The sequence below is a fragment of the Mustela lutreola genome, chromosome 17, assembly GCF_030435805.1.
Source record: "Mustela lutreola isolate mMusLut2 chromosome 17, mMusLut2.pri, whole genome shotgun sequence".
Taxonomy (NCBI): domain Eukaryota; kingdom Metazoa; phylum Chordata; class Mammalia; order Carnivora; family Mustelidae; genus Mustela; species Mustela lutreola.
In genome coordinates this window covers 26,841,860-26,852,972 of record NC_081306.1, presented here as the reverse complement: position 1 = coordinate 26,852,972, position 11,113 = coordinate 26,841,860, and positions in this window count along the sequence as shown.

The following is an 11,113-nucleotide window of genomic DNA, read 5'->3' as shown; positions in this document are numbered from 1 at the left end:
TCTCTTTCTCTCTCTCTCTCTGCCTGCCCTCCTTCTACTTGTGATCTCTCTCTGTCAAATAAAGAAAGAAAGAAAATCTTAAAAAAAAAAAAAAAGAATGACTGTACTTTTAAAAAATAGCTTAAAAGGGGCGCCTGGGTGGCTCAGTGGGTTAAGCCGCTGCCTTCGGTTCAGGTCATGATCTCAGGGTCCTGGGATCAAGCCCCACATCGGGCTTTCTGCTCAACAGGTAGCCTGCTTCCCTTCCTCTCTCTCTGCTCGCCTCTCTGCCTACTTGTGATCTCTCACTGTCAAATAAATAAATAAAATATTTTTAAAAATAGCTTAAAAGTATATGATAAAATAATGATATACATATACAAAGAAAAGATACTATACTGTGAATATAAATTAAGTGAAAATTGTTGAAATAAAGAATACAATAAATGGAGACTAAGATGAATATAGCTGTAAAATGAATAAATGAGTTGGGAAAAACAAACAAACAAACAAATTAATGACTTCTGCCCAAATGCAGCAGAAGAGAAAAAAAAATAAAGAAAATATTTAAATAAGTACTGAGATAAATTTTGGAGAATTAAAGAAAGATAAAAGACACCAGACTTAAAATGATGCCAAACATGAGAAATCAGAAACAAAACAAAACAAAAACCACACACAAAAAAAACCCACTCATATACATTATGGTGAGTTTTAAGAATATCAAAAACAGAGAAGAGCATAAATGATGCCCAAGAGAAGAACAGATCACCTAAAATGTACAAGAATAATACTGACAACAGAATTCTCAATAGTAATAGCATATAAAGGAGACAGCTGGGTGTTTGTATAGATGGAAAAGATATTTGAAACTAGATATTATACATCAACCCAAATTATTTTTTTTAAAGATTTTATTTATTTATTTGACAGAGATCACAAGTAGGCATAGAGGCACAGAGGCAGGCAGAGAGAGAGAGAAGGAAGCAGGCTCCCCGCCAAGCAGAGAGCCCGATGCGGGACTCGATCCCAGGACCCTGAGATCATGACCTGAGCCGAAGGCAGCGGCTTAACCCACTGAGCCACCCAGGCGCCCCCATCAACCCAAATTATTGATTAAATTTGAGAGCACAGTAAAAATACAATGAAGCATGTTAGGTCTTAGAACATTTATCACACAGCGACACACATTTTAGAAAACTTCCTTGGAGGACAGCTCAATTTAGATAGAGAAAACAGAATTATGTACTCAAAGGCACATTTTGAAGGAAGGATTGAATATAGTCTGCACTGCAAATATTCTTTAATCGTATGTTCTGAATTTCCTAAATTTAAGAAGTATTTGTTTAAATATTTATCTTTAAATAAACCCTAGGAGACTTTTTCTTGGATTCTGGAAAATCAGTCCATTGGGATACAAATCTTTTTGCCACTGATGGAAATTGCCTAATGTATTGTTACAGCAATTGTGATTTGCCAATACATGGGTGATGTGTGTGTGTTGTGTGTGTTTATTTTTATTTTTGATGGTTTTACTCTTCTATGAGATTTTTAAGTAGACATAATTTTAATAAATTATGATTTGTTGAAATTTATCTGAGGTTATATATAATAAAATGAAATTTGTGTGAACTAAAGAAGTGCGTCTCCATTTTTTTGTTTTAAGAGTAGACTGGTCTTTAAATATTGTCCAAAGAAGTACATTATATTCATTATTAAATTTGATAATATACAATAAAGTATTTATGGGCATATGGAACCATATCAAATTCTACTATTAATTCATATTAATAATTACCATAAGAGGAAAAAGGGATATTTTTCAAAATGAAAATTAGCATATTCTTCGGAATATGATATAGTGTTATTCACTGAACAGAGGGAACAAATGTCAAAGTTTAACACAGTTTACAGAATGTTTTAACATAAATTGAAATTTAAATCTGACCAAATTTCACAGTTTTAAGTAAAATGGTAGCATTTTATATCCTTGAAAAGTGGTAAGTGACCCAAAACATTGCTTAGAAAAACAAATTTAACACTACACTAGTCTGCGATGGTTAAGTGATGGTACAACTTGCCATTGTGTATCATCAAATGGTATATTTTTTTCTTTTGGTCTTGTCATTATATTTTATTTTAGCCATTCTGGTAAGTGTGTAGTGATATCTCAGTGTCATTTTAATTGCATTTCCTTGATGTCTAATTATGTCAAAATATATTATTTTGATGTTTAATGTTCTGAGCTTTCTCAGTTCAAGACCATGAAGCCACTTGGGAAAAATACAGTTGCAGATGCACTCATAGACCAACTCTTATTTAGAAATAAGAAGAAACATTACTACCCATTCCAACAAAAAATAGACTTGTTATGCAGTAGGGATTTTATAAATTACCTGACACAACTTATATAGTAAGATGAAATGGGACAGGTGGCTTCTTGCAGCTATATACAACATCATTTTAATTTCAATTTTCAGTATAATTTTTCCAAGGTATACACAGAATATATATTTAATGTAAATTGTGAACATTTTAAACTCTGTATATGGAAATTAATCAATCTTAAGTTTATAACAATCAAAATTAACGGAAGTTTATTTAAAATTAGTTAGCTTTCTCTGCATTGCAAGACAGAATAATCAAGAATTATCAAGAATTGGTAAGAAAAAAATAATCTCTGTAAAATTACCGGGGGTGCATTAATAAGTGTTCGGTAACCGATCAAACTCACAATTTGGATTGAATGGCAAGTGATTTTTAAAATCTGGAACTCATTGTCAATTTTTTTTTCTTCATTGTGTCTTAATAAATTACTCTGTTCATTTGCATGGAAGTGAAGAAAAATGCATGACATTTCATCTCAACACTAACACTTTTAACTGGCAACTCTGAATGTACTTTACAGCAGTGTCACAAAGTAAAGATCAATGATGTTTCATGAAATATTTGTTATAATTCTCAAGGAGATAGGGAGTTTGTGCAAAAATGCAAATCACTTTGCGACTAAACACATTGTTTATTTCAGCTAATTTTAAGAAAGTATGCTAAGACTCTCTCAAAAAAGGAAGCAATGATTTAGGTTTTCCTTCAAACTCCTTATCTAATCCTGAACCAACAGCACATAGTTCAAAGAGCAACTAATTGGAGCAGCTCCAATTTACACGTTTCCTAACAATGCTTAATTTAGTGGAATTTCTGTCCAATTATGTTAATTTGGTGTAGTGAAAGACAAACATTCAAAAAGATCATCCTTAATTTATATAGATTGCCAAACTCTGCATTTTCTGAATGACGCCCAGGAACGTATTTTCAAAAACAAACAAACAATGGCAGAACCACTATTATGTCATCTCTAGGCAGAAAGTGACTCAGAGCCTACATTACTCTCTACCTGAAAGTATACTGTAGGCACTGAAACTACTACCCTGAGTCTGTGCTATCAAATTCCTTAAGTTAGAAAGTTTTAAACCCGTCTGTGTGGGAGTATTTCATTTACAGATAGAGACTTGGTTGTTTATACATTTTCATACTTGATTTTTAGGGTGTAATAACTATGTTTTAAAATTCATGGTGGTGGGACGCCTGGGTGGCTCAGTTGGTTAAGCAGCTGCCTTCCGCTCAGGTCATGATCCCAGCGTCCTGGGATCGAGTCCCACATCGGGCTCCTTGCTCGGCGGGGAGCCTGCTTCTCCCTCTGCCTCTGCCTGCCACTCTATCTGCCTGTGCTCCTGCTCTCTCTCTCTCTCTAACAAATAAATAAATAAAATATTTTAAAAAAAATTCATGGTGGTTTTGAATACTGTTGGATAATTGTGCTAAAATGGTATATCCATTCCTCCTAGGAAACAGAAATTATAGAAAGGTAGTGCTTTTCAGATCTGACATCTTTGAGTCATTGCAGTTTCAGTATAAATGCAATAGGAAAAGTGACATTCATGTTTATGATATTTTCTATAAATAAATTAGAATGTACTGGAGGCCTGATATAAAGTGGGATGCCTAAACTTCAGTAAGATCTTGTTTTCAATTCAAAATAAATTTTATTTTTTATTTTTTTTATAATGTCCCTCAATTTCAGATAAGTACCCCCCATTAGGTCCACTCCATTTTTTTTAAGATTTTATTTATTTTATTTGACTTATAGAGATCACAAGTAGGCAGAGAGGCAGGCAGAGAGAGAGGGAAGAGGAAGCAGGCTCCCTGCTAGGCAGAGAGCCCGATGCGGGGCTCGATCCCAGGACCCTGGGATCATGACCTGAGCCAAAGGCAGAGGCTTTAACCCACTGAGCCACCCAGGCACCCCCAAAATAAATTTTAAAGTGAATTATGCACCTCTAAGTTCAGAGACAATAAACATCAACCAACACAATTAATAAGTTCTATTTCTTGAAATTTCGGGAGCATTGATAGTCTCATCTCCTGGAAGAACAACAGCTAAAATTTTTGGTCATGGATTCTTGCTAAAATATCACTTTCCCAAAGAAAATTAATCGAATTTTCATTGATTGTTATTGATCATGAAGAATATAACAACCACGATAAAAAGAATAGGAAAACCATGATATCTCATCTGTAAGGGCATGTGGAAAGTAGGAAATGCTAATAAAAATAACTACCATTATTTCCTAAGTTTACATAATATAACAGAACAAAAATATTTCATAACAATATTTTCTAGGCTCATTCTGATAACTCTTTTCTACATTCAAATTTAAAGGTTGAGGCATGTGATATATATTACACAAAAAACATCCCAAGGAATTTGTTAAAAAAAAAAAAAAAACTCTTAATAAAGGACAAATGCAAAGGAATTTTTTTCTAATTTAATTAACAAATTGTGAATCGACTTACCTATTTCATCACAGTGTATCAGGCACCAATAATATTTTTTAATCGTCATACCTGATGCAATAGTTACCATCTTTCAGACATACTGATCAGGAACAAGCAAATAAACAAGAGCACTGTAGCTTAAGATCTACCTGCATAAATATAGGACTACTTCAGACAATCTCTTCACCACAACATAGCAATGAATAGAAATCATACATGCTCTGTAATGGACATACAGATGAGATAGAAGGGGATGGGTGTTAATATATGCAGAATCTTTATTAATTACATTGTAAAACATAATATGGAAAAACAGAATACAATTTTAGAAATACCCAGGTCACCATCATTGTTTTATTTTTATATGTGTAGATAAGGAGTTTAATAAACAATCCATGACTATTCAACTTCTTATATTTTGTAAATTTTAGCAAAAGTAACAAACCTAGCAACTAGAAAATTGTATCGATCTGCAAAATACAGCTTTGCCAGTATGGTAGAGGAAAAGCAAAACAAAATAAGTAAGAAAAGTTTAACATTTCACAAGAGTTTTACTTTTATTTTTTTATTTATTATTTTTTATTTTTCATTTATTATTTACTTCTATTTTCTACTTTATTTTAATGAAAATGTCATGACCATAACATAAAAGCAGAATTAAACCAACATGAGAAATTATTTTTTCATAAGTTATAATAAACTAGCTTGGTGATTCATTCAAAAATTATATTACAAACTTCAGTGTTCTTGCAGTAAGTATCACTGCATAAACAAATGAGTCAGGAGTCATAAACTAATGATGATTCTAAATGTTATTTAGAGAGACATTCTGTTCTTAATATATTTCAAATATTCTACACAAGGCAAAGTGGATCCAAGTAATCTGTAGGCAAAATAAGATTTTAGAGAAGTATATATTTCCAACAGTATTTATAAAATATTACCTTTATGTAAGGCATCATCCTGGACTTTGTGGAGAACACACAAAGGAGTAAGAAGTGGCCCTTCAAGAAACATATACAATATCAAGGTTTAACATGAAGCAGCATGTCTTCTCTAAGTAAAAACACATTGTACCAACTGACTTTACTGAAACTTTATATTTATTGCTCTCGTTTTAGGTCATAGTGTCCTTCTGCATGCAGGCTGCTATAACGGACATGATATAGACTGAATAGCTTATAAAGAACAGGAATTTATTTCTCACAGTTCTAGAACTGAGAAGTTCAAGACTAAGGAAGGGGCAGATCCAGGGAGAGCCCACTTCCTCATAGATGGCTATCTTCTCACTGTAAACGTACATGATGAATGAATCAAGAGAACTCTCTGGGGTCTCCTTTAAAAGGACTGTCATCCCACTTATGACCTAATCACCTCCCAAAGGCCCCTATGTTTTAATACTATCACTTCCAGAGTTAGATTTCATAATATGATTTTGGGAGACACAAACATTCACACCATAGTATATATAAACAAAAAAAGACACAAAAACAACAAACAACAAAAATTATTTTAACTACCTATTATTTTCAACTACATAAAATTTTAATTTGTTTCTATATAATATTAAATAACTCATTTGAGTGATTCACTTATATCCAATGCATCTGAGTGCAATTAAATTTGCTTACCCAACATATCCAGCAGCACATTTCTTCAGACTATCCCATTCCCCACCTTACAGGATTTACCACAATTAGAAGACAGGGGATAGAGGATAGATAGATAGATGTATACGTAAACACACTTGTACATACACATATGCACAATTTTCCCTGTTAATGATACTCATGCAAATAAAATTGAAGCTCAAGGAAACCTGTCTTGTGTGTTACTTAATATCCAGTTTTTAGTCAACATCCAAAAACAAATAATCCAATAAAAACCTGGATAGAAGACATGAACAAGTGTTTCCCCAAAGAACACATTCAAATGTTCAGTAGATACATGAAAAGATGTCCATCATCATGTATCATCAGGAAATTGCAAAGCAATACTAGAAAGACATACCACCTCACACCTGTCAGAATGGCTAAAATCAACACTACAAGAAACAAAAAGTGTTGGAGAGAATGTGAAAAAGTAACACTTGTGGGGGCTGCCTGGGTGGCTCAGTGGGTTAAGCCTCTGCTTTCAGGTCAGGTCATGATCTCAGGGTCCTGGAATCAAGTCCCACATCGGGCTCTCTGCCAGGCATGGAGCCTGCTCCCTCCTCTCTCTCTCTCTACTTGTGATCTCTCTCTGTCAAATGAATAAAATCTTAAAAAAAAAAGAAAAAGTAACAATTGTGAACTGTTGGTGGTGATGCAAACTGATACAGCCATATTTGAAAACAGTATGGAATTTCCATAAAATTTAAAAATAGAAGTCCTTTGTGATCCAACAATCCTGTTGGTGTGTATTTACCCAATGAATATAAGAAAACTTATTCAAAGGGATGCTAGCACCCCTATGTTTATAGCAGCATTATTTGTAAAGCTAAGATATGGAAAGAGCCCAAGTATCCATCAATTTATGAACAAATAAAGAATAAGTGGTATGTATATACAATGGAATTTTAATCTGCCATAAAAAAGACTGAAATCTTGCCATTTGCAATAACATGGATGGAACTAGACAGCATAATGCTAAAAGTGAAATAAGTCAGTCAGAGAAAGACAAATACCTTTACTCATATATGGAATAAAAGAAAAGGAAACAAACAAGCAAAGGGGAAAATAATAAGACATAGAAAGAGAAACAAAGCAAGAAACAGACATTTCATTACGGAGAGCAAACTGATGGTTACTTGAGGGGATCGGAAAGGAGTGATGGATTAAATAAGTGATGGGGGTTAATTAGAGCACTTGTCATGATGAGCACTGAGTGCTATATGTTATATTGTACACATGAAACTAATACAACCATATATGTTAACTAACTGGATTTCAAATGAAAACTTTTTTAAAATCCCAGTTTTTAGCTCACATTCTGGCTTACAAAAGGGATTTAGTCAGGAATTTGGAAATTAGTTAATGAACAAATAAGGGGTGAACAGGCAGTTGTTAGATAAAATTACTATCCTTTCTGGCATGATCTTATACCTTTTATCTAGAATTATTTTTAGCACATTAGACTCTTCTTATTTTATTTTGAGTCATTAAACAAAAATTTCCTCAAAAGACCTTAGACTCCATCCAATTTGAGCAACACTGTGAGAGAGGAAATGGTGTCAAAGAGGAAAAAAAAAAAAGATGAAACTACATGTGTTTACTAGTGAATGCATAGTTCTTCCACAGAAGAAGCTCTAAATGGTCATGGCTCCAGCTTTATATGTGTTCAGTCATATGTTCAGAAGTAGGTAACACTATCAAAAAATATAAAGCATCTGAGATTATTTTCCCTTATTTGAAAGCTGGTGTATGAGTCTGCCGTGGTTTCTTGGGTGTTGATAGAAGACGCAGACTCATGGTTCAGAAATAATATAGTTTATTATTCACAGCAATAGAGGTAGCCAGAATATTAACAGTATTTGTGTGTGTGTGTGTGTGTGTGTGTGTTTGTGTGTGTGTGTGTGTGTGTGTGTGTGTGTGTGTAGGGGTGGGAGTTATATATCAGTTCTGAGCCTCAGTTCCCACAAAAAGAATCAAAACAGAGGCAGATAATATTTGCAAACACAACAGGTTAAGTTAAAAAAAAAAGATACTATTTCTGTCTTCCAAGTCTATTCAATACAACCATCTTCAAAGGATGGTCTAGAACAAATAATAAATGCAGAAATGTAAGCAACCAATTGAAAAGTGTCTCCCAAGAAACACACTTTGAGAGTCTTCATTTGACAAAAATACTATAGGATATTACATGGATCAGGTACATTGAATACTGGAAGGTTAAAATTACAAGGGACCAAATATTTTTAAGCAGTTCTGGCATCCAGTAGAGTTCAAATAGGTTTTATAAGATTGAGGAAAGAAGCCATCAAAACCTGGGCCCAGGGGCGCCTGGGTAGCTCAGTGGGTTAAGCCTCTGCCTTCGGCTCAGGCCATGATCTCAGGGTCCTGGGATCGAGCTCTGCATCAGGCTCTGTGTTCAGCAGGGAGCCTGCTTCCCCCTCTCTCTCTGCCTACTTGTGGTCTCTGTCTGTCAAATAAATAAATAAAATCATAAAACAAAACAAAAAACCTGGGCCCAATTTTCCCAAAAGTATGATTCTGATCCCAAAAGTATGATTCTGATTCTAGTCTCTATGATGTTATCCCTTGAAGACAATGTCTCTAATTGACTTGAATTAGTTTACTAAAGAGCATACCCCCATTTGTTGTAGGAGATGAACAATATTTTAACCTATGCTCACGTAAGTAACTTGGTGCATAATCCCTTTTCTATTAAACCATAGTGCAAGGACCAATGCCGCGTTTTTGAGAGAACCCCAAGCTATTTTTCTAGAATGGCCGTATGCCTATATATCAGGCGTCCTGTTTTCACTCCCTTTGTGGAGCACCTACCCTGGAGGTCATGTAATAACCAATGACCAAAAAACAATCAAAAAGCCCAAACATCCAGGTCGAAGTGCCATCCCTGCCTGGAGATGAGTAGACTGCTCAACAGATCCTGGGCAGGCATCTCAGCCCAGGCCTGTGCTGGGGAAGCTGGTTGCTGGCTTTGGGCGCAATCAGGAAGCCAGCAAACTGACTGGAGAGTGCAGCCAGGGTTAACAGGACTGATGACCTTTTCGCAGCCAGGCCATGGGCGGACACCCGCTCAGGGAGCCAGGCTAGGAGTCTGCCCAGAGCCGGCGCTGGCCACGCTTGCAGCCCCCCAGGGCTTCGGTCCCGCGCCCCAGCCCGGGCCGGCCTCAGGAGGGAGGGGGGCGGGGGCGGCGCAGAGAAGGGGCTTTGCTAATTGCCAAAGCGGGTAGTGAGCTCGGGGAGGACTCAGGAGGGATGGGGGCGGGGGCGGGTCGAGGGCGGCGGGAGAAGGGACGTTGCTAATTGCCAAAGCGGGAAGTAAGCTCTCGGAGGATGTGGCGGAGAGTCTGGGAGGAGGTGGAGCGGCTGGCGGAGGAAAGGCACGCAGCGCCGCGGTGCTGTGCTGCGGCCCAGTCGGGACTGCAGGACCCACCGGACTCGCCGTCCGTGGGCTCCTGCGTGAGGCCCTGCAGTCCCGCTCCTGCTGCCTGCTGCCCCTTCCCGCCCCAAGGCTTCTCCGAACCACCCTCTGCGCACAGGTAAAGTTACACCGCGCCGCGCCCTCACCAGGAGCAGAAAGCTGGGGACGCGACCTGGGGGCGGGGAGGGGGGTTGTCTAGGCCCAGCCTCCCAGGAACCCCAGGGCACCGGGACCACCCCGGATGCTGGGCCGAACCCGGGTCCGCATGGGGTCGGGCTGGGGACAGTGCCTTGCGAGGTGCCCCCCACCAGCGGGCGCACTAGCCCCCATCGTTGGGCACCCCCACTCCCGCGTGCTGAGGACCACCTTCCCTCCCCAGCCTTGGCCCCGCTGCTTTTGTTCTGGACTTGGGATCCCAGGTGGAAACTAGACCCTCAGACCTCCCTGGCAGCAAGGAGGGCAGGGAGGGATTCTTGGTCTTCTGCCCTGGCTCTTCCTCTCTCCCCATTCACAAGCCTTCTGGCTTCCCTTTCCTCTCCTCATTGTCAGTTTTATTAAATGGTTTTCTTCTGCATGTTGACCCGAAGAGCTATTTCATGAAAGAATATACACGAAACTGAGTCGGAGCCCACCTGTGAGAGCCCACCTGTAGAGGCCTTTCTTTAGAATGGTCTCTGGTTCTAGCCTCAGTTCAGAATACTGCATGTACCTGAGGACCTAGTCCAGATGTTTCTTTCATCTCTGACTTGAATTTGAAATCCTCCTCAGACTTCAGCTTCCAGGATTTCTCCAGTCCTTGCTCTCCCACTGTCTTGGTGGGGATCCGCCATGAGTGTTGAACCCAGGAATGAATGAATGATATATACCACAGATCGCTGGGGCTTTGTCTTGTTTTGCTGAGGTTGGAAAGGCTTGGGAGAGACCCCCTGTATGCAGATACAGAGCAGCATGCAATTGCTTAGATAAACGTGATCCCCACTATATTGCTTGGGCATTGAACATTTCGCCCTTAACCTGTGGCTTGAGCAGTTAGGAGGAGACAATCTGGAGGTGAATCAGAAGATGGCTGAATCCACATGGTGGTGGTCTGGGTTTGGGAGATTTTCCTGGAGATTCAAACGAAAGATCTAAATTCTTCCAGTGGGGAGTGGTAAACATTTTATGGATGGGAGATGGAAAATAAATGGTCTGGTTAACCTTTCCCTCCCCC